The sequence below is a fragment of the Pseudophryne corroboree genome, chromosome 4 (genome assembly GCF_028390025.1).
Source record: "Pseudophryne corroboree isolate aPseCor3 chromosome 4, aPseCor3.hap2, whole genome shotgun sequence".
In the NCBI taxonomy this organism is placed as follows: domain Eukaryota; kingdom Metazoa; phylum Chordata; class Amphibia; order Anura; family Myobatrachidae; genus Pseudophryne; species Pseudophryne corroboree.
Genome location: NC_086447.1, coordinates 17,022,980 through 17,043,478, shown reverse-complemented (window position 1 = coordinate 17,043,478; position 20,499 = coordinate 17,022,980). Strand labels below are relative to the sequence as shown.

At 36.7% G+C, this 20,499-nt stretch overlaps 9 non-coding genes across 9 annotated transcripts; 7 read left to right on the top strand and 2 right to left on the bottom strand.

Moving 5' to 3' along the window:
* Positions 1-683: 683 nt before the first annotated feature.
* TRNAN-GUU (transfer RNA asparagine (anticodon GUU)) lies at positions 684-757 on the top strand. The gene has a single exon. It is a non-coding gene; the product is annotated as a tRNA-Asn (tRNA).
* Positions 758-1,851: 1,094 nt separating this feature from the next.
* On the top strand, positions 1,852-1,925 carry TRNAN-GUU (transfer RNA asparagine (anticodon GUU)). Its single transcript has one exon. It is a non-coding gene; the product is annotated as a tRNA-Asn (tRNA).
* Positions 1,926-3,019: 1,094 nt separating this feature from the next.
* Positions 3,020-3,093, top strand: TRNAN-GUU (transfer RNA asparagine (anticodon GUU)). The gene has a single exon. It is a non-coding gene; the product is annotated as a tRNA-Asn (tRNA).
* Positions 3,094-4,187: 1,094 nt separating this feature from the next.
* TRNAN-GUU (transfer RNA asparagine (anticodon GUU)) lies at positions 4,188-4,261 on the top strand. The gene has a single exon. It is a non-coding gene; the product is annotated as a tRNA-Asn (tRNA).
* Positions 4,262-7,691: 3,430 nt separating this feature from the next.
* On the top strand, positions 7,692-7,765 carry TRNAN-GUU (transfer RNA asparagine (anticodon GUU)). The gene has a single exon. It is a non-coding gene; the product is annotated as a tRNA-Asn (tRNA).
* Positions 7,766-8,859: 1,094 nt separating this feature from the next.
* On the top strand, positions 8,860-8,933 carry TRNAN-GUU (transfer RNA asparagine (anticodon GUU)). Its single transcript has one exon. It is a non-coding gene; the product is annotated as a tRNA-Asn (tRNA).
* Positions 8,934-9,769: 836 nt separating this feature from the next.
* On the bottom strand, positions 9,770-9,841 carry TRNAM-CAU (transfer RNA methionine (anticodon CAU)). The gene has a single exon. It is a non-coding gene; the product is annotated as a tRNA-Met (tRNA).
* A 4,596-nt stretch (positions 9,842-14,437) lies between these two features.
* Positions 14,438-14,509, bottom strand: TRNAT-CGU (transfer RNA threonine (anticodon CGU)). Its single transcript has one exon. It is a non-coding gene; the product is annotated as a tRNA-Thr (tRNA).
* Positions 14,510-18,196: 3,687 nt separating this feature from the next.
* TRNAT-GGU (transfer RNA threonine (anticodon GGU)) lies at positions 18,197-18,270 on the top strand. Its single transcript has one exon. It is a non-coding gene; the product is annotated as a tRNA-Thr (tRNA).
* The last annotated feature ends 2,229 nt before the right edge of the window (positions 18,271-20,499 follow it).

The window sequence follows — 20,499 nt, the reverse complement described above, 5'->3', positions numbered from 1 at the left end:
ACATAAACCTCACTGCATCCTTGCTGCTTTCTCAAGTGGGAATCTGTTTAATGTGAAAACCAGGTGATATCTAATCAGCACACAGGTAAGAAGTTAAGAAAATCTTTCTTTAAGGGTGAAGATGTTTCTCACAAAATCGTTGCCCCAATGCATCATTGAAATTCAAGCTGGAAAGATGATTTTGAAATATCAATTGTACATTTTGCATTGCTCTTCTGGTGACAATGTAGCTTGTTTTTGTCAATTACCATTTCAGTAATAGGGTAAAGAAAATTAAGTGGATTTCTGAAAGAAAACAATGCTGTCAATATACTATTAAAACAAATTAAAATGTTAAAAGTTATTGTACTTTAAGTAAAAATAAAAGAGTCAAAATATCAATTCCAGTTTTGGAAGAATTTAATTAACAAAAAAATAAGTGCACATAGCAAAGGATGGTTTCGATCCACCGACCTCTGGGTTATGGGCCCAGCACGCTTCCGCTGCGCCACTCTGCTGCTCATGTAAGTGTCAGAGATCCTGAAGAACTCACTCATCATGTGAAAGTACCAATGTGTTTCTTCGTTGGTCAATGGAAGAAAAATCTTGCAAAACTCTCCAGATTATTGCCTTTTTAACCTTTTTCTAGGAAACTTTCTAGATGAATGCTTTTTAGCCTTTGTCAGTACATGCTTTTGCAAGCTGTCTCTGTGGCGCAATCGGTTAGCGCATTCGGCTGTTAACCGAAAGGTTGGTGGTTCAATCCCACCCGGGGACGTAATTGACCTTGTGATCAAATTTTGGTGATCTTTAAGTAGACAAGTCAAAATTTCAAACCACCTTTTATGGTGTAAGGTACCTGGCCTTCTCTGATGCAATCAGAGTCAGATTTGATTAAGTCATTTTATAAAAAACAGGAAGCACAATTTAGCATTGGGGTTGCAGAGAAAAAAAAATATGCAGGCAGAGAAATCCAATTGAGTGATTAATCAGCTCTCCATTTTATGGCTTTATTTTTATGCTAACACATTTGCTCTCTGAAAAGTGTCCACAAAGCCAAGTCTCTGATTAACACCTTTGTAGGAATGGTTTTTCACCTATTACTGATTAAAACTTGCTTCATTGGAAAGGCAGCAAGATGCATCCTCATTACAATGTCCACTGAAATAATACAGGTTGACACCAGGAAACATAAACCTCACTGCATCCTTGCTGCTTTCTCAAGTGGGAATCTGTTTAATGTGAAAACCAGGTGATATCTAATCAGCACACAGGTAAGAAGTTAAGAAAATCTTTCTTTAAGGGTGAAGATGTTTCTCACAAAATCGTTGCCCCAATGCATCATTGAAATTCAAGCTGGAAAGATGATTTTGAAATATCAATTGTACATTTTGCATTGCTCTTCTGGTGACAATGTAGCTTGTTTTTGTCAATTACCATTTCAGTAATAGGGTAAAGAAAATTAAGTGGATTTCTGAAAGAAAACAATGCTGTCAATATACTATTAAAACAAATTAAAATGTTAAAAGTTATTGTACTTTAAGTAAAAATAAAAGAGTCAAAATATCAATTCCAGTTTTGGAAGAATTTAATTAACAAAAAAATAAGTGCACATAGCAAAGGATGGTTTCGATCCACCGACCTCTGGGTTATGGGCCCAGCACGCTTCCGCTGCGCCACTCTGCTGCTCATGTAAGTGTCAGAGATCCTGAAGAACTCACTCATCATGTGAAAGTACCAATGTGTTTCTTCGTTGGTCAATGGAAGAAAAATCTTGCAAAACTCTCCAGATTATTGCCTTTTTAACCTTTTTCTAGGAAACTTTCTAGATGAATGCTTTTTAGCCTTTGTCAGTACATGCTTTTGCAAGCTGTCTCTGTGGCGCAATCGGTTAGCGCATTCGGCTGTTAACCGAAAGGTTGGTGGTTCAATCCCACCCGGGGACGTAATTGACCTTGTGATCAAATTTTGGTGATCTTTAAGTAGACAAGTCAAAATTTCAAACCACCTTTTATGGTGTAAGGTACCTGGCCTTCTCTGATGCAATCAGAGTCAGATTTGATTAAGTCATTTTATAAAAAACAGGAAGCACAATTTAGCATTGGGGTTGCAGAGAAAAAAAAATATGCAGGCAGAGAAATCCAATTGAGTGATTAATCAGCTCTCCATTTTATGGCTTTATTTTTATGCTAACACATTTGCTCTCTGAAAAGTGTCCACAAAGCCAAGTCTCTGATTAACACCTTTGTAGGAATGGTTTTTCACCTATTACTGATTAAAACTTGCTTCATTGGAAAGGCAGCAAGATGCATCCTCATTACAATGTCCACTGAAATAATACAGGTTGACACCAGGAAACATAAACCTCACTGCATCCTTGCTGCTTTCTCAAGTGGGAATCTGTTTAATGTGAAAACCAGGTGATATCTAATCAGCACACAGGTAAGAAGTTAAGAAAATCTTTCTTTAAGGGTGAAGATGTTTCTCACAAAATCGTTGCCCCAATGCATCATTGAAATTCAAGCTGGAAAGATGATTTTGAAATATCAATTGTACATTTTGCATTGCTCTTCTGGTGACAATGTAGCTTGTTTTTGTCAATTACCATTTCAGTAATAGGGTAAAGAAAATTAAGTGGATTTCTGAAAGAAAACAATGCTGTCAATATACTATTAAAACAAATTAAAATGTTAAAAGTTATTGTACTTTAAGTAAAAATAAAAGAGTCAAAATATCAATTCCAGTTTTGGAAGAATTTAATTAACAAAAAAATAAGTGCACATAGCAAAGGATGGTTTCGATCCACCGACCTCGGGGTTATGGGCCCAGCACGCTTCCGCTGCGCCACTCTGCTGCTCATGTAAGTGTCAGAGATCCTGAAGAACTCACTCATCATGTGAAAGTACCAATGTGTTTCTTCGTTGGTCAATGGAAGAAAAATCTTGCAAAACTCTCCAGATTATTGCCTTTTTAACCTTTTTCTAGGAAACTTTCTAGATGAATGCTTTTTAGCCTTTGTCAGTACATGCTTTTGCAAGCTGTCTCTGTGGCGCAATCGGTTAGCGCATTCGGCTGTTAACCGAAAGGTTGGTGGTTCAATCCCACCCGGGGACGTAATTGACCTTGTGATCAAATTTTGCTGATCTTTAAGTAGACAAGTCAAAATTTCAAACCACCTTTTATGGTGTAAGGTACCTGGCCTTCTCTGATGCAATCAGAGTCAGATTTGATTAAGTCATTTTATAAAAAACAGGAAGCACAATTTAGCATTAGGGTTGCAGAGAAAAAAAAATATGCAGGCAGAGAAATCCAATTGAGTGATTAATCAGCTCTCCATTTTATGGCTTTATTTTTATGCTAACACATTTGCTCTCTGAAAAGTGTCCACAAAGCCAAGTCTCTGATTAACACCTTTGTAGGAATGGTTTTTCACCTATTACTGATTAAAACTTGCTTCATTGGAAAGGCAGCAAGATGCATCCTCATTACAATGTCCACTGAAATAATACAGGTTGACACCAGGAAACATAAACCTCACTGCATCCTTGCTGCTTTCTCAAGTGGGAATCTGTTTAATGTGAAAACCAGGTGATATCTAATCAGCACACAGGTAAGAAGTTAAGAAAATCTTTCTTTAAGGGTGAAGATGTTTCTCACAAAATCGTTGCCCCAATGCATCATTGAAATTCAAGCTGGAAAGATGATTTTGAAATATCAATTGTACATTTTGCATTGCTCTTCTGGTGACAATGTAGCTTGTTTTTGTCAATTACCATTTCAGTAATAGGGTAAAGAAATTTAAGTGGATTTCTGAAAGAAAACAATGCTGTCAATATACTATTAAAACAAATTAAAATGTTAAAAGTTATTGTACTTTAAGTAAAAATAAAAGAGTCAAAATATCAATTCCAGTTTTGGAAGAATTTAATTAACAAAAAAATAAGTGCACATAGCAAAGGATGGTTTCGATCCACCGACCTCTGGGTTATGGGCCCAGCACGCTTCCGCTGCGCCACTCTGCTGCTCATGTAAGTGTCAGAGATCCTGAAGAACTCACTCATCATGTGAAAGTACCAATGTGTTTCTTCGTTGGTCAATGGAAGAAAAATCTTGCAAAACTCTCCAGATTATTGCCTTTTTAACCTTTTTCTAGGAAACTTTCTAGATGAATGCTTTTTAGCCTTTGTCAGTACATGCTTTTGCAAGCTGTCTCTGTGGCGCAATCGGTTAGCGCATTCGGCTGTTAACCGAAAGGTTGGTGGTTCAATCCCACCCGGGGACGTAATTGACCTTGTGATCAAATTTTGCTGATCTTTAAGTAGACAAGTCAAAATTTCAAACCACCTTTTATGGTGTAAGGTACCTGGCCTTCTCTGATGCAATCAGAGTCAGATTTGATTAAGTCATTTTATAAAAAACAGGAAGCACAATTTAGCATTGGGGTTGCAGAGAAAAAAAAATATGCAGGCAGAGAAATCCAATTGAGTGATTAATCAGCTCTCCATTTTATGGCTTTATTTTTATGCTAACACATTTGCTCTCTGAAAAGTGTCCACAAAGCCAAGTCTCTGATTAACACCTTTGTAGGAATGGTTTTTCACCTATTACTGATTAAAACTTGCTTCATTGGAAAGGCAGCAAGATGCATCCTCATTACAATGTCCACTGAAATAATACAGGTTGACACCAGGAAACATAAACCTCACTGCATCCTTGCTGCTTTCTCATGTGGGAATCTGTTTAATGTGAAAACCAGGTGATATCTAATCAGCACACAGGTAAGAAGTTAAGAAAATCTTTCTTTAAGGGTGAAGATGTTTCTCACAAAATCGTTGCCCCAATGCATCATTGAAATTCAAGCTGGAAAGATGATTTTGAAATATCAATTGTACATTTTGCATTGCTCTTCTGGTGACAATGTAGCTTGTTTTTGTCAATTACCATTTCAGTAATAGGGTAAAGAAAATTAAGTGGATTTCTGAAAGAAAACAATGCTGTCAATATACTATTAAAACAAATTAAAATGTTAAAAGTTATTGTACTTTAAGTAAAAATAAAAGAGTCAAAATATCAATTCCAGTTTTGGAAGAATTTAATTAACAAAAAAATAAGTGCACATAGCAAAGGATGGTTTCGATCCACCGACCTCTGGGTTATGGGCCCAGCACGCTTCCGCTGCGCCACTCTGCTGCTCATGTAAGTGTCAGAGATCCTGAAGAACTCACTCATCATGTGAAAGTACCAATGTGTTTCTTCGTTGGTCAATGGAAGAAAAATCTTGCAAAACTCTCCAGATTATTGCCTTTTTAACCTTTTTCTAGGAAACTTTCTAGATGAATGCTTTTTAGCCTTTGTCAGTACATGCTTTTGCAAGCTGTCTCTGTGGCGGAATCGGTTAGCGCATTCGGCTGTTAACCGAAAGGTTGGTGGTTCAATCCCACCCGGGGACGTAATTGACCTTGTGATCAAATTTTGGTGATCTTTAAGTAGACAAGTCAAAATTTCAAACCACCTTTTATGGTGTAAGGTACCTGGCCTTCTCTGATGCAATCAGAGTCAGATTTGATTAAGTCATTTTATAAAAAACAGGAAGCACAATTTAGCATTGGGGTTGCAGAGAAAAAAAAATATGCAGGCAGAGAAATCCAATTGAGTGATTAATCAGCTCTCCATTTTATGGCTTTATTTTTATGCTAACACATTTGCTCTCTGAAAAGTGTCCACAAAGCCAAGTCTCTGATTAACACCTTTGTAGGAATGGTTTTTCACCTATTACTGATTAAAACTTGCTTCATTGGAAAGGCAGCAAGATGCATCCTCATTACAATGTCCACTGAAATAATGCAGGTTGACACCAGGAAACATAAACCTCACTGCATCCTTGCTGCTTTCTCAAGTGGGAATCTGTTTTATGTGAAAACCAGGTGATATCTAATCAGCACACAGGTAAGAAGTTAAGAAAATCTTTCTTTAAGGGTGAAGATGTTTCTCACAAAATCGTTGCCCCAATGCATCATTGAAATTCAAGCTGGAAAGATGATTTTGAAATATCAATTGTACATTTTGCATTGCTCTTCTGGTGACAATGTAGCTTGTTTTTGTCAATTACCATTTCAGTAATAGGGTAAAGAAAATTAAGTGGATTTCTGAAAGAAAACAATGCTGTCAATATACTATTAAAACAAATTAAAATGTTAAAAGTTATTGTACTTTAAGTAAAAATAAAAGAGTCAAAATATCAATTCCAGTTTTGGAAGAATTTAATTAACAAAAAAATAAGTGCACATAGCAAAGGATGGTTTCGATCCACCGACCTCTGGGTTATGGGCCCAGCACGCTTCCGCTGCGCCACTCTGCTGCTCATGTAAGTGTCAGAGATCCTGAAGAACTCACTCATCATGTGAAAGTACCAATGTGTTTCTTCGTTGGTCAATGGAAGAAAAATCTTGCAAAACTCTCCAGATTATTGCCTTTTTAACCTTTTTCTAGGAAACTTTCTAGATGAATGCTTTTTAGCCTTTGTCAGTACATGCTTTTGCAAGCTGTCTCTGTGGCGGAATCGGTTAGCGCATTCGGCTGTTAACCGAAAGGTTGGTGGTTCAATCCCACCCGGGGACGTAATTGACCTTGTGATCAAATTTTGGTGATCTTTAAGTAGACAAGTCAAAATTTCAAACCACCTTTTATGGTGTAAGGTACCTGGCCTTCTCTGATGCAATCAGAGTCAGATTTGATTAAGTCATTTTATAAAAAACAGGAAGCACAATTTAGCATTGGGGTTGCAGAGAAAAAAAAATATGCAGGCAGAGAAATCCAATTGAGTGATTAATCAGCTCTCCATTTTATGGCTTTATTTTTATGCTAACACATTTGCTCTCTGAAAAGTGTCCACAAAGCCAAGTCTCTGATTAACACCTTTGTAGGAATGGTTTTTCACCTATTACTGATTAAAACTTGCTTCATTGGAAAGGCAGCAAGATGCATCCTCATTACAATGTCCACTGAAATAATGCAGGTTGACACCAGGAAACATAAACCTCACTGCATCCTTGCTGCTTTCTCAAGTGGGAATCTGTTTTATGTGAAAACCAGGTGATATCTAATCAGCACACAGGTAAGAAGTTAAGAAAATCTTTCTTTAAGGGTGAAGATGTTTCTCACAAAATCGTTGCCCCAATGCATCATTGAAATTCAAGCTGGAAAGATGATTTTGAAATATCAATTGTACATTTTGCATTGCTCTTCTGGTGACAATGTAGCTTGTTTTTGTCAATTACCATTTCAGTAATAGGGTAAAGAAAATTAAGTGGATTTCTGAAAGAAAACAATGCTGTCAATATACTATTAAAACAAATTAAAATGTTAAAAGTTATTGTACTTTAAGTAAAAATAAAAGAGTCAAAATATCAATTCCAGTTTTGGAAGAATTTAATTAACAAAAAAATAAGTGCACATAACAAAGGATGGTTTCGATCCACCGACCTCTGGGTTATGGGCCCAGCACGCTTCCGCTGCGCCACTCTGCTGCTCATGTAAGTGTCAGAGATCCTGAAGAACTCACTCATCATGTGAAAGTACCAATGTGTTTCTTCGTTGGTCAATGGAAGAAAAATCTTGCAAAACTCTCCAGATTATTGCCTTTTTAACCTTTTTCTAGGAAACTTTCTAGATGAATGCTTTTTAGCCTTTGTCAGTACATGCTTTTGCAAGCTGTCTCTGTGGCGCAATCGGTTAGCGCATTCGGCTGTTAACCGAAAGGTTGGTGGTTCAATCCCACCCGGGGACGTAATTGACCTTGTGATCAAATTTTGGTGATCTTTAAGTAGACAAGTCAAAATTTCAAACCACCTTTTATGGTGTAAGGTACCTGGCCTTCTCTGATGCAATCAGAGTCAGATTTGATTAAGTCATTTTATAAAAAACAGGAAGCACAATTAAGCATTGGGGTTGCAGAGAAAAAAAAATATGCAGGCAGAGAAATCCAATTGAGTGATTAATCAGCTCTCCATTTTATGGCTTTATTTTTATGCTAACACATTTGCTCTCTGAAAAGTGTCCACAAAGCCAAGTCTCTGATTAACACCTTTGTAGGAATGGTTTTTCACCTATTACTGATTAAAACTTGCTTCATTGGAAAGGCAGCAAGATGCATCCTCATTACAATGTCCACTGAAATAATACAGGTTGACACCAGGAAACATAAACCTCACTGCATCCTTGCTGCTTTCTCATGTGGGAATCTGTTTAATGTGAAAACCAGGTGATATCTAATCAGCACACAGGTAAGAAGTTAAGAAAATCTTTCTTTAAGGGTGAAGATGTTTCTCACAAAATCGTTGCCCCAATGCATCATTGAAATTCAAGCTGGAAAGATGATTTTGAAATATCAATTGTACATTTTGCATTGCTCTTCTGGTGACAATGTAGCTTGTTTTTGTCAATTACCATTTCAGTAATAGGGTAAAGAAAATTAAGTGGATTTCTGAAAGAAAACAATGCTGTCAATATACTATTAAAACAAATTAAAATGTTAAAAGTTATTGTACTTTAAGTAAAAATAAAAGAGTCAAAATATCAATTCCAGTTTTGGAAGAATTTAATTAACAAAAAAATAAGTGCACATAGCAAAGGATGGTTTCGATCCACCGACCTCTGGGTTATGGGCCCAGCACGCTTCCGCTGCGCCACTCTGCTGCTCATGTAAGTGTCAGAGATCCTGAAGAACTCACTCATCATGTGAAAGTACCAATGTGTTTCTTCGTTGGTCAATGGAAGAAAAATCTTGCAAAACTCTCCAGATTATTGCCTTTTTAACCTTTTTCTAGGAAACTTTCTAGATGAATGCTTTTTAGCCTTTGTCAGTACATGCTTTTGCAAGCTGTCTCTGTGGCGCAATCGGTTAGCGCATTCGGCTGTTAACCGAAAGGTTGGTGGTTCAATCCCACCCGGGGACGTAATTGACCTTGTGATCAAATTTTGGTGATCTTTAAGTAGACAAGTCAAAATTTCAAACCACCTTTTATGGTGTAAGGTACCTGGCCTTCTCTGATGCAATCAGAGTCAGATTTGATTAAGTCATTTTATAAAAAACAGGAAGCACAATTTAGCATTGGGGTTGCAGAGAAAAAAAAATATGCAGGCAGAGAAATCCAATTGAGTGATTAATCAGCTCTCCATTTTATGGCTTTATTTTTATGCTAACACATTTGCTCTCTGAAAAGTGTCCACAAAGCCAAGTCTCTGATTAACACCTTTGTAGGAATGGTTTTTCACCTATTACTGATTAAAACTTGCTTCATTGGAAAGGCAGCAAGATGCATCCTCATTACAATGTCCACTGAAATAATACAGGTTGACACCAGGAAACATAAACCTCACTGCATCCTTGCTGCTTTCTCACGTGGGAATCTGTTTAATGTGAAAACCAGGTGATATCTAATCAGCACACAGGTAAGAAGTTAAGAAAATCTTTCTTTAAGGGTGAAGATGTTTCTCACAAAATCGTTGCCCCAATGCATCATTGAAATTCAAGATGGAAAGATGATTTTGAAATATCAATTGTACATTTTGCATTGCTCTTCTGGTGACAATGTAGCTTGTTTTTGTCAATTACCATTTCAGTAATAGGGTAAAGAAAATTAAGTGGATTTCTGAAAGAAAACAATGCTGTCAATATACTATTAAAACAAATTAAAATGTTAAAAGTTATTGTACTTTAAGTAAAAATAAAAGAGTCAAAATATCAATTCCAGTTTTGGAAGAATTTAATTAACAAAAAAATAAGTGTACATAGCAAAGGATGGTTTTGATCCACCGACCTCTGGGTTATGGGCCCAGCACGCTTCCACTGCGCCACTCTGCTGCTCATGTAAGCGTCAGAGATCCTGAAGTACTCACTCATCATGTGAAAGTACCAATGTGTTTCTTCGTTGGTCAATGGAAGAAAAATCTTGCAAAACTCTCCAGATTATTGCCTTTTTAACCTTTTTCTAGGAAACTTTCTAGATGAATGCTTTTTAGCCTTTGTTAGTACATGATTTTGCAAGTTGTATCTGTGGTGCAATCGGTTAGCGCATTCGGCTGTTAACCGAAAGGCAGGTGGTTCAATATCACCCGGGGACGTAATTGACCTTGTGATCAAATTTTGCTGATCTTTAAGTAGACAAGTCAAAATTTCAAACCACCTCTTATGGTGTAGGGTACCTGGCCTTCTCTGATGCAATCAGAGTCAGATTTGATTAAGTCATTTTATAAAAAACAGGAAGCACAATTTAGCATGGGGTTGCAGAGAAAAAAAATTATGCAGGCAGAGAAATCCAATTGAGTGATTAATCAGCTCTCCATTTTATGGCTTTATTTTTATGCTAACACATTTGCTCTCTGAAAAGTGTCCACAAAGCCAAGTCTCTGATTAACACCTTTGTAGGAATGGTTTTTCACCTATTACTGATTAAAACTTGCTTCATTGGAAAGGCAGCAAGATGCATCCTCATTACAATGTTCACTGAAATAATACAGGTTGACACCAGGAAACATAAACCTCACTGCATCCTTGCTGCTTTCTCAAGTGGGAATCTGTTTAATGTGAAAACCAGGTGATATCTAATCAGCACACAGGTAAGAAGTTAAGAAAATCTTTCTTTAAGGGTGAAGATGTTTCTCACAAAATCGTTGCCCCAATGCATCATTGAAATTCAAGATGGAAAGATGATTTTGAAATATCAATTGTTCATTTTGCATTGCTCTTCTGGTGACAATGTAGCTTGTTTTTGTCAATTACCATTTCAGTAATAGGGTAAAGAAAATTAAGTGGATTTCTGAAAGAAAACAATGCTGTCAATATACTATTAAAACAAATTAAAATGTTAAAAGTTATTGTACTTTAAGTAAAAATAAAAGAGTCAAAATATCAATTCCAGTTCTGGAAGAATTTAATTAACAATAAATTAAGTGCACATAGCAAAGGATGGTTTCGATCCACCGACCTCTGGGTTATGGGCCCAACACGCTTCCGCTGCGCCACTCTGCTGCTCATGTAAGTTTCAGAGATCCTGAAGTACTCACTCATCATGTGAAAGTACCAATGTGTTTCTTCGTTGGTCAATGGAAGAAAAATCTTGCAAAACTCTCCAGATTATTGCCTTTTTAACCTTTTTCTAGGAAACTTTCTAGATGAATGCTTTTTAGCCTTTGTCAGTACATGCTTTTGCAAGCTGTCTCTGTGGGGCAATCGGTTAGCGCATTCGGCTGTTAACCGAAAGGTTGGTGGTTCAATCCCACCCGGAGACGTAATTGACCTTGTGATCAAATTTTGCTGATCTTTAAGTAGACAAGTCAAAATTTCAAACCACCTCTTATGGTGTAGGGTACCTGGCCTTCTCTGATGCAATCAGAGTCATATTTGATTAAGTCATTTTATAAAAAACAGGAAGCACAATTTAGCATGGGGTTGCAGAGAAAAAAAATTATGCAGGCAGAGAAATCCAATTGAGTGATTAATCAGCTCTCCATTTTATGGCTTTATTTTTATGCTAACACATTTGCTCTCTGAAAAGTGTCCACAAAGCCAAGTCTCTGATTAACACCTTTGTAGGAATGGTTTTTCACCTATTACTGATTAAAACTTGCTTCATTGGAAAGGCAGCAAGATGCATCCTCATTACAATGTCCACTGAAATTATACAGGTTGACACCAGGAAACATAAACCTCACTGCATCCTTGCTGCTTTCTCAAGTGGGAATCTGTTTAATGTGAAAACCAGGTGATATCTAATCAGCACACAGGTAAGAAGTTAAGAAAATCTTTCTTTAAGGGTGAAGATGTTTCTCACAAAATCGTTGCCCCAATGCATCATTGAAATTCAAGATGGAAAGATGATTTTGAAATATCAATTGTACATTTTGCATTGCTCTTCTGGTGACAATGTAGCTTGTTTTTGTCAATTACCATTTCAGTAATAGGGTAAAGAAAATTAAGTGGATTTCTGAAAGAAAACAATGCTGTCAATATACTATTAAAACAAATTAAAATGTTAAAAGTTATTGTACTTTAAGTAAAAATAAAAGAGTCAAAATATCAATTCCAGTTCTGGAAGAATTTAATTAACAAAAAAATAAGTGCACATAGCAGAGGATGGTTTTGATCCACCGACCTCTGGGTTATGGGCCCAGCACGCTTCCGCTGCGCCACTCTGCTGCTCATGTAAGTGCCAGAGATCCTGAAGTACTTACTCATCATGTGAAAGTACCAATGTGTTTCTTCGTTGGTCAATGGAAGAAAAATCTTGCAAAACTCTCCAGATTATTGCCTTTTTAACCTTTTTCTAGGAAACTTTCTAGATGAATGCTTTTTAGCCTTTGTTAGTACATGATTTTGCAAGTTGTATCTGTGGTGCAATCGGTTAGCGCATTCGGCTGTTAACCGAAAGGCTGGTGGTTCGATATCAGCCGGGGACGTAATTGACCTTGTGATCAAATTTTGCTGATCTTTAAGTAGACAAGTCAAAATTTCAAACCACCTCTTATAGTGTAGGGTACCTGGCCTTCTCTGATGCAATCAGAGTCAGATTTGATTAAGTCATTTTATAAAAAACAGGAAGCACAATTTAGCATGGGGTTGCAGAGAAAAAAAATTATGCAGGCAGAGAAATCCAATTGAGTGATTAATCAGCTCTCCATTTTATGGCTTTATTTTTATGCTAACACATTTGCTCTCTGAAAAGTGTGCACAAAGCCAAGTCTCTGATTAACACCTTTGTAGGAATGTTTTTTCACCTATTACTGATTAAAACTTGCTTCATTGGAAAGGCAGCAAGATGCATCCTCATTACAATGTCCACTGAAATAATACAGGTTGACACCAGGAAACATAAACCTCACTGCATCCTTGCTGCTTTCTCACGTGGGAATCTGTTTAATGTGAAAACCAGGTGATATCTAATCAGCACACAGGTAAGAAGTTAAGAAAATCTTTCTTTAAGGGTGAAGATGTTTCTCACAAAATCATTGCCCCAATGCATCATTGAAATTCAAGATGGAAAGATGATTTTGAAATATCAATTGTACATTTTGCATTGCTCTTCTGGTGACAATGTAGCTTGTTTTTGTCAATTACCATTTCAGTAATAGGGTACAGAAAATTAAGTGGATTTCTGAAAGAATACAATGCTGTCAATATACTATTAAAACAAATTAAAATGTTAAAAGTTATTGTACTTTAAGTAAAAATAAAAGAGTCAAAATATCAATTCCAGTTTTGGAAGAATTTAATTAACAATAAAATAAGTGCACATAGCAGTGGATGGTTTCGATCCACCGACCTCTGGGTTATGGGCCCAGCAAGCTTCCGCTGCGCCACTCTGCTGCTCATGTAAGTGTCAGAGATCCTGAAGTACTCACTCATCATGTGAAAGTACCAATGTGTTTCTTCGTTGGTCAATGGAAGAAAAATCTTGCAAAACTCTCCAGATTATTGCCTTTTTAAACTTTTTCTAGGAAACTTTCTAGATGAATGCTTTTTAGCCTTTGTTAGTACATGATTTTGCAAGTTGTATCTGTGGTGCAATCGGTTAGCGCATTCTGCTGTTAACCGAAAGGCTGGTGGTTCGATATCACCCGGGGACGTAATTGACCTTGTGATCAAATTTTGCTGATCTTTAAGTAGACAAGTCAAAATTTCAAACCACCTCTTATAGTGTAGGGTACCTGGCCTTCTCTGATGCAATCAGAGTCAGATTTGATTAAGTCATTTTATAAAAAACAGGAAGCACAATTTAGCATGGGGTTGCAGAGAAAAAAAATTATGCAGGCAGAGAAATCCAATTGAGTGATTAATCAGCTCTCCATTTTATGGCTTTATTTTTATGCTAACACATTTGCTCTCTGAAAAGTGTCCACAAAGCCAAGTCTCTGATTAACACCTTTGTAGGAATGTTTTTTCACCTATTACTGATTAAAACTTGCTTCATTGGAAAGGCAGCAAGATGCATCCTCATTACAATGTCCACTGAAATAATACAGGTTGACACCAGGAAACATAAACCTCACTGCATACTTGCTGCTTTCTCAAGTGGGAATCTGTTTAATGTGAAAACCAGGTGATATCTAATCAGCACACAGGTAAGAAGTTAAGAAAATCTTTCTTTAAGGGTGAAGATGTTTCTCACAAAATCGTTGCCCCAATGCATCATTGAAATTCAAGATGGAAAGATGATTTTGAAATATCAATTGTACATTTTGCATTGCTCTTCTGGTGACAATGTAGCTTGTTTTTGTCAATTACCATTTCAGTAATAGGGTAAAGAAAATTAAGTGGATTTCTGAAAGAAAACAATGCTGTCAATATACTATTAAAACAAATTAAAATGTTAAAAGTTATTGTACTTTAAGTAAAAATAAAAGAGTCAAAATATCAATTCCAGTTTTGGAAGAATTTAATTAACAAAAAAATAAGTGCACATAGCAGAGGATGGTTTCGATCCACCGACCTCTGGGTTACGGGCCCAGCACGCTTCCGCTGCGCCACTCTGCTGCTCATGTAAGTGTCAGAGATCCTGAAGTACTCACTCATCATGTGAAAGTACCAATGTGTTTCTTCGTTGGTCAATGGAAGAAAAATCTTGCAAAACTCTCCAGATTATTGCCTTTTTAACCTTTTTCTAGGAAACTTTCTAGATGAATGCTTTTTAGCCTTTGTCAGTACATGCTCTTGCAAGCTCTCTCTGTGGCGCAATCGGTTAGCGCATTCAGCTGTTAACCGAAAGGTTGTTGGTTCAATCCCACCCGGGGACGTAATTGACCTTGTGATCAAATTTTGGTGATCTTTAAGTAGACAAGTCAAAATTTCAAACCACCTCTTATGGTGTAGGGTACCTGGCCTTCTCTGATGCAATCAGAGTCAGATTTGATTAAGTCATTTTATAAAAAACAGGAAGCACAATTTAGCATGGGGTTGCAGAGAAAAAAAATTATGCAGGCAGAGAAATCCAATTGAGTGATTAATCAGCTCTCCATTTTATGGCTTTATTTTTATGCTAACACATTTGCTCTCTGAAAAGTGTCCACAAAGCCAAGTCTCTGATTAACACCTTTGTAGGAATGGTTTTTCACCTATTACTGATTAAAACTTGCTTCATTGGAAAGGCAGCAAGATGCATCCTCATTACAATGTTCACTGAAATAATACAGGTTGACACCAGGAAACATAAACCTCACTGCATCCTTGCTGCTTTCTCAAGTGGGAATCTGTTTAATGTGAAAACCAGGTGATATCTAATCAGCACACAGGTAAGAAGTTAAGAAAATCTTTCTTTAAGGGTGAAGATGTTTCTCACAAAATCGTTGCCCCAATGCATCATTGAAATTCAAGATGGAAAGATGATTTTGAAATATCAATTGTACATTTTGCATTGCTCTTCTGGTGACAATGTAGCTTGTTTTTGTCAATTACCATTTCAGTAATAGGGTAAAGAAAATTAAGTGGATTTCTGAAAGAAAACAATGCTGTCAATATACTATTAAAACAAATTAAAATGTTAAAAGTTATTGTACTTTAAGTAAAAATAAAAGAGTCAAAATATCAATTCCAGTTCTGGAAGAATTTAATTAACAAAAAAATAAGTGCACATAGCAGAGGATGGTTTCGATCCACCGACCTCTGGGTTATGGGCCCAGCACGCTTCCGCTGCGCCACTCTGCTGCTCATGTAAGTGCTAGAGATCCTGAAGTACTTACTCATCATGTGAAAGTACCAATGTGTTTCTTCGTTGGTCAATGGAAGAAAAATCTTGCAAAACTCTCCAGATTATTGCCTTTTTAACCTTTTTCTAGGAAACTTTCTAGATGAATGCTTTTTAGCCTTTGTTAGTACATGATTTTGCAAGTTGTATCTGTGGTGCAATCGGTTAGCGCATTCGGCTGTTAACCGAAAGGCTGGTGGTTCGATATCAGCCGGGGACGTAATTGACCTTGTGATCAAATTTTGCTGATCTTTAAGTAGACAAGTCAAAATTTCAAACCACCTCTTATAGTGTAGGGTACCTGGCCTTCTCTGATGCAATCAGAGTCAGATTTGATTAAGTCATTTTATAAAAAACAGGAAGCACAATTTAGCATGGGGTTGCAGAGAAAAAAAATTATGCAGGCAGAGAAATCCAATTGAGTGATTAATCAGCTCTCCATTTTATGGCTTTATTTTTATGCTAACACATTTGCTCTCTGAAAAGTGTGCACAAAGCCAAGTCTCTGATTAACACCTTTGTAGGAATGTTTTTTCACCTATTACTGATTAAAACTTGCTTCATTGGAAAGGCAGCAAGATGCATCCTCATTACAATGTCCACTGAAATAATGCAGGTTGACACCAGGAAACATAAACCTCACTGCATCCTTGCTGCTTTCTCACGTGGGAATCTGTTTAATGTGAAAACCAGGTGATATCTAATCAGCACACAGGTAAGAAGTTAAGAAAATCTTTCTTTAAGGGTGAAGATGTTTCTCACAAAATCATTGCCCCAATGCATCATTGAAATTCAAGATGGAAAGATGATTTTGAAATATCAATTGTACATTTTGCATTGCTCTTCTGGTGACAATGTAGCTTGTTTTTGTCAATTACCATTTCAGTAATAGGGTACAGAAAATTAAGTGGATTTCTGAAAGAATACAATGCTGTCAATATACTATTAAAACAAATTAAAATGTTAAAAGTTATTGTACTTTAAGTAAAAATAAAAGAGTCAAAATATCAATTCCAGTTTTGGAAGAATTTAATTAACAATAAAATAAGTGCACATAGCAGTGGATGGTTTCGATCCACCGACCTCTGGGTTATGGGCCCAGCAAGCTTCCGCTGCGCCACTCTGCTGCTCATGTAAGTGTCAGAGATCCTGAAGTACTCACTCATCATGTGAAAGTACCAATGTGTTTCTTCGTTGGTCAATGGAAGAAAAATCTTGCAAAACTCTCCAGATTATTGCCTTTTTAAACTTTTTCTAGGAAACTTTCTAGATGAATGCTTTTTAGCCTTTGTTAGTACATGATTTTGCAAGTTGTATCTGTGGTGCAATCGGTTAGCGCATTCGGCTGTTAACCGAAAGGCTGGTGGTTCGATATCACCCGGGGACGTAATTGACCTTGTGATCAAATTTTGCTGATCTTTAAGTAGACAAGTCAAAATTTCAAACCACCTCTTATAGTGTAGGGTACCTGGCCTTCTCTGATGCAATCAGAGTCAGATTTGATTAAGTCATTTTATAAAAAACAGGAAGCACAATTTAGCATGGGGTTGCAGAGAAAAAAAATTATGCAGGCAGAGAAATCCAATTGAGTGATTAATCAGCTCTCCATTTTATGGCTTTATTTTTATGCTAACACATTTGCTCTCTGAAAAGTGTCCACAAAGCCAAGTCTCTGATTAACACCTTTGTAGGAATGGTTTTTCACCTATTACTGATTAAAACTTGCTTCATTGGAAAGGCAGCAAGATGCATCCTCATTACAATGTCCACTGAAATAATACAGGTTGACACCAGGAAACATAAACCTCACTGCATACTTGCTGCTTTCTCAAGTGGGAATCTGTTTAATGTGAAAACCAGGTGATATCTAATCAGCACACAGGTAAGAAGTTAAGAAAATATTTCTTTAAGGGTGAAGATGTTTCTCACAAAATCGTTGCCCCAATGCATCATTGAAATTCAAGATGGAAAGATGATTTTGAAATATCAATTGTACATTTTGCATTGCTCTTCTGGTGACAATGTAGCTTGTTTTTGTCAATTACCATTTCAGTAATAGGGTAAAGAAAATTAAGTGGATTTCTGAAAGAAAACAATGCTGTCAATATACTATTAAAACAAATTAAAATGTTAAAAGTTATTGTACTTTAAGTAAAAATAAAAGAGTCAAAATATCAATTCCAGTTCTGGAAGAATTTAATTAACAATAAATTAAGTGCACATAGCAAAGGATGGTTTCGATCCACCGACCTCTGGGTTATGGGCCCAGCACGCTTCCGCTGCGCCACTCTGCTGCTCATGTAAGTGTCAGAGATCCTGAAGTACTCACTCATCATGTGAAAGTACCAATGTGTTTCTTCGTTGGTCAATGGAAGAAAAATCTTGCAAAACTCTCCAGATTATTGCCTTTTTAACCTTTTTCTAGGAAACTTTCTAGATGAATGCTTTTTAGCCTTTGTCAGTACATGCTTTTGCAAGCTGTCTCTGTGGGGCAATCGGTTAGCGCATTCGGCTGGTAACCGAAAGGTTGGTGGTTCAATCCCACCCGGAGACGTAATTGACCTTGTGATCAAATTTTGCTGATCTTTAAGTAGACAAGTCAAAATTTCAAACCACCTCTTATGGTGTAGGGTACCTGGCCTTCTCTGATGCAATCAGAGTCATATTTGATTAAGTCATTTTATAAAAAACAGGAAGCACAATTTAGCATGGGGTTGCAGAGAAAAAAAATTATGCAGGCAGAGAAATCCAATTGAGTGATTAATCAGCTCTCCATTTTATGGCTTTATTTTTATGCTAACACATTTACTCTCTGAAAAGTGTCCACAAAGCCAAGTCTCTGATTAACACCTTTGTAGGAATGGTTTTTCACCTATTACTGATTAAAACTTGCTTCATTGGAAAGGCAGCAAGATGCATCCTCATTACAATGTCCACTGAAATAATACAGGTTGACACCAGGAAACATAAACCTCACTGCATCCTTGCTGCTTTCTCAAGTGGGAATCTGTTTAATGTGAAAACCAGGTGATATCTAATCAGCACACAGGTAAGAAGTTAAGAAAATCTTTCTTTAAGGGTGAAGATGTTTCTCACAAAATCGTTGCCCCAATGCATCATTGAAATTCAAGATGGAAAGATGATTTTGAAATATCAATTGTACATTTTGCATTGCTCTTCTGGTGACAATGTAGCTTGTTTTTGTCAATTACCATTTCAGTAATAGGGTAAAGAAAATTAAGTGGATTTCTGAAAGAAAACAATGCTGTCAATATACTATTAAAACAAATTAAAATGTTAAAAGTTATTGTACTTTAAGTAAAAATAAAAGAGTCAAAATATCAATTCCAGTTTTGGAAGAATTTAATTAACAAAAAAATAAGTGCACATAGCAGAGGATGGTTTCGATCCACCGACCTCTGGGTTATGGGCCCAGCACGCTTCCGCTGCGCCACTCTGCTGCTCATGTAAGTGCCAGAGATCCTGAAGTACTTACTCATCATGTGAAAGTACCAATGTGTTTCTTCGTTGGTCAATGGAAGAAAAATCTTGCAAAACTCTCCAGATTATTGCCTTTTTAACCTTTTTCTAGGAAACTTTCTAGATGAATGCTTTTTAGCCTTTGTTAGTACATGATTTTGCAAGTTGTATCTGTGGTGCAATCGGTTAGCGCATTCGGCTGTTAACCGAAAGGCTGGTGGTTCGATATCAGCCGGGGACGTAATTGACCTTGTGATCAAATTTTGCTGATCTTTAAGTAGACAAGTCAAAATTTCAAACCACCTCTTATAGTGTAGGGTACCTGGCCTTCTCTGATGCAATCAGAGTCAGATTTGATTAAGTCATTTTATAAAAAACAGGAAGCACAATTTAGCATGGGGTTGCAGAGAAAAAAAATTATGCAGGCAGAGAAATCCAATTGAGTGATTAATCAGCTCTCCATTTTATGGCTTTATTTTTATGCTAACACATTTGCTCTCTGAAAAGTGTGCACAAAGCCAAGTCTCTGATTAACACCTTTGTAGGAATGTTTTTTCACCTATTACTGATTAAAACTTGCTTCGTTGGAAAGGCAGCAAGATGCATCCTCATTACAATGTCCACTGAAATAATACAGGTTGACACCAGGAAACATAAACCTCACTGCATCCTTGCTGCTTTCTCAAGTGGGAATCTGTTTAATGTGAAAACCAGGTGATATCTAATCAGCACACAGGTAAGAAGTTAAGAAAATCTTTCTTTAAGGGTGAAGATGTTTCTCACAAAATCGTTGCCCCAATGCATCATTGAAATTCAAGATGGAAAGATGATTTTGAAATATCAATTGTACATTTTGCATTGCTCTTCTGGTGACAATGTAGCTTGTTTTTGTCAATTACCAGTTCAGTAATAGGGTAAAGAAAATTAAGTGGATTTCTGAAAGAAAACAATGCTGTCAATATACTATTAAAACAAATTAAAATGTTAAAAGTTATTGTACTTTAAGTAAAAATAAAAGAGTCAAAATATCAATTCCAGTTTTGGAAGAATTTAATTAACAAAAAAATAAGTGCACATAGCAGAGGATGGTTTCGATCCACCGACCTCTGGGTTACGGGCCCAGCAAGCTTCCGCTGCGCCACTCTGCTGCTCATGTAAGTGTCAGAGATCCTGAAGTACTCACTCATCATGTGAAAGTACCAATGTGTTTCTTCGTTGGTCAATGGAAGAAAAATCTTGCAAAACTCTCCAGATTATTTCCTTTTTAACCTTTTTCTAGGAAACTTTCTAGATGAATGCTTTT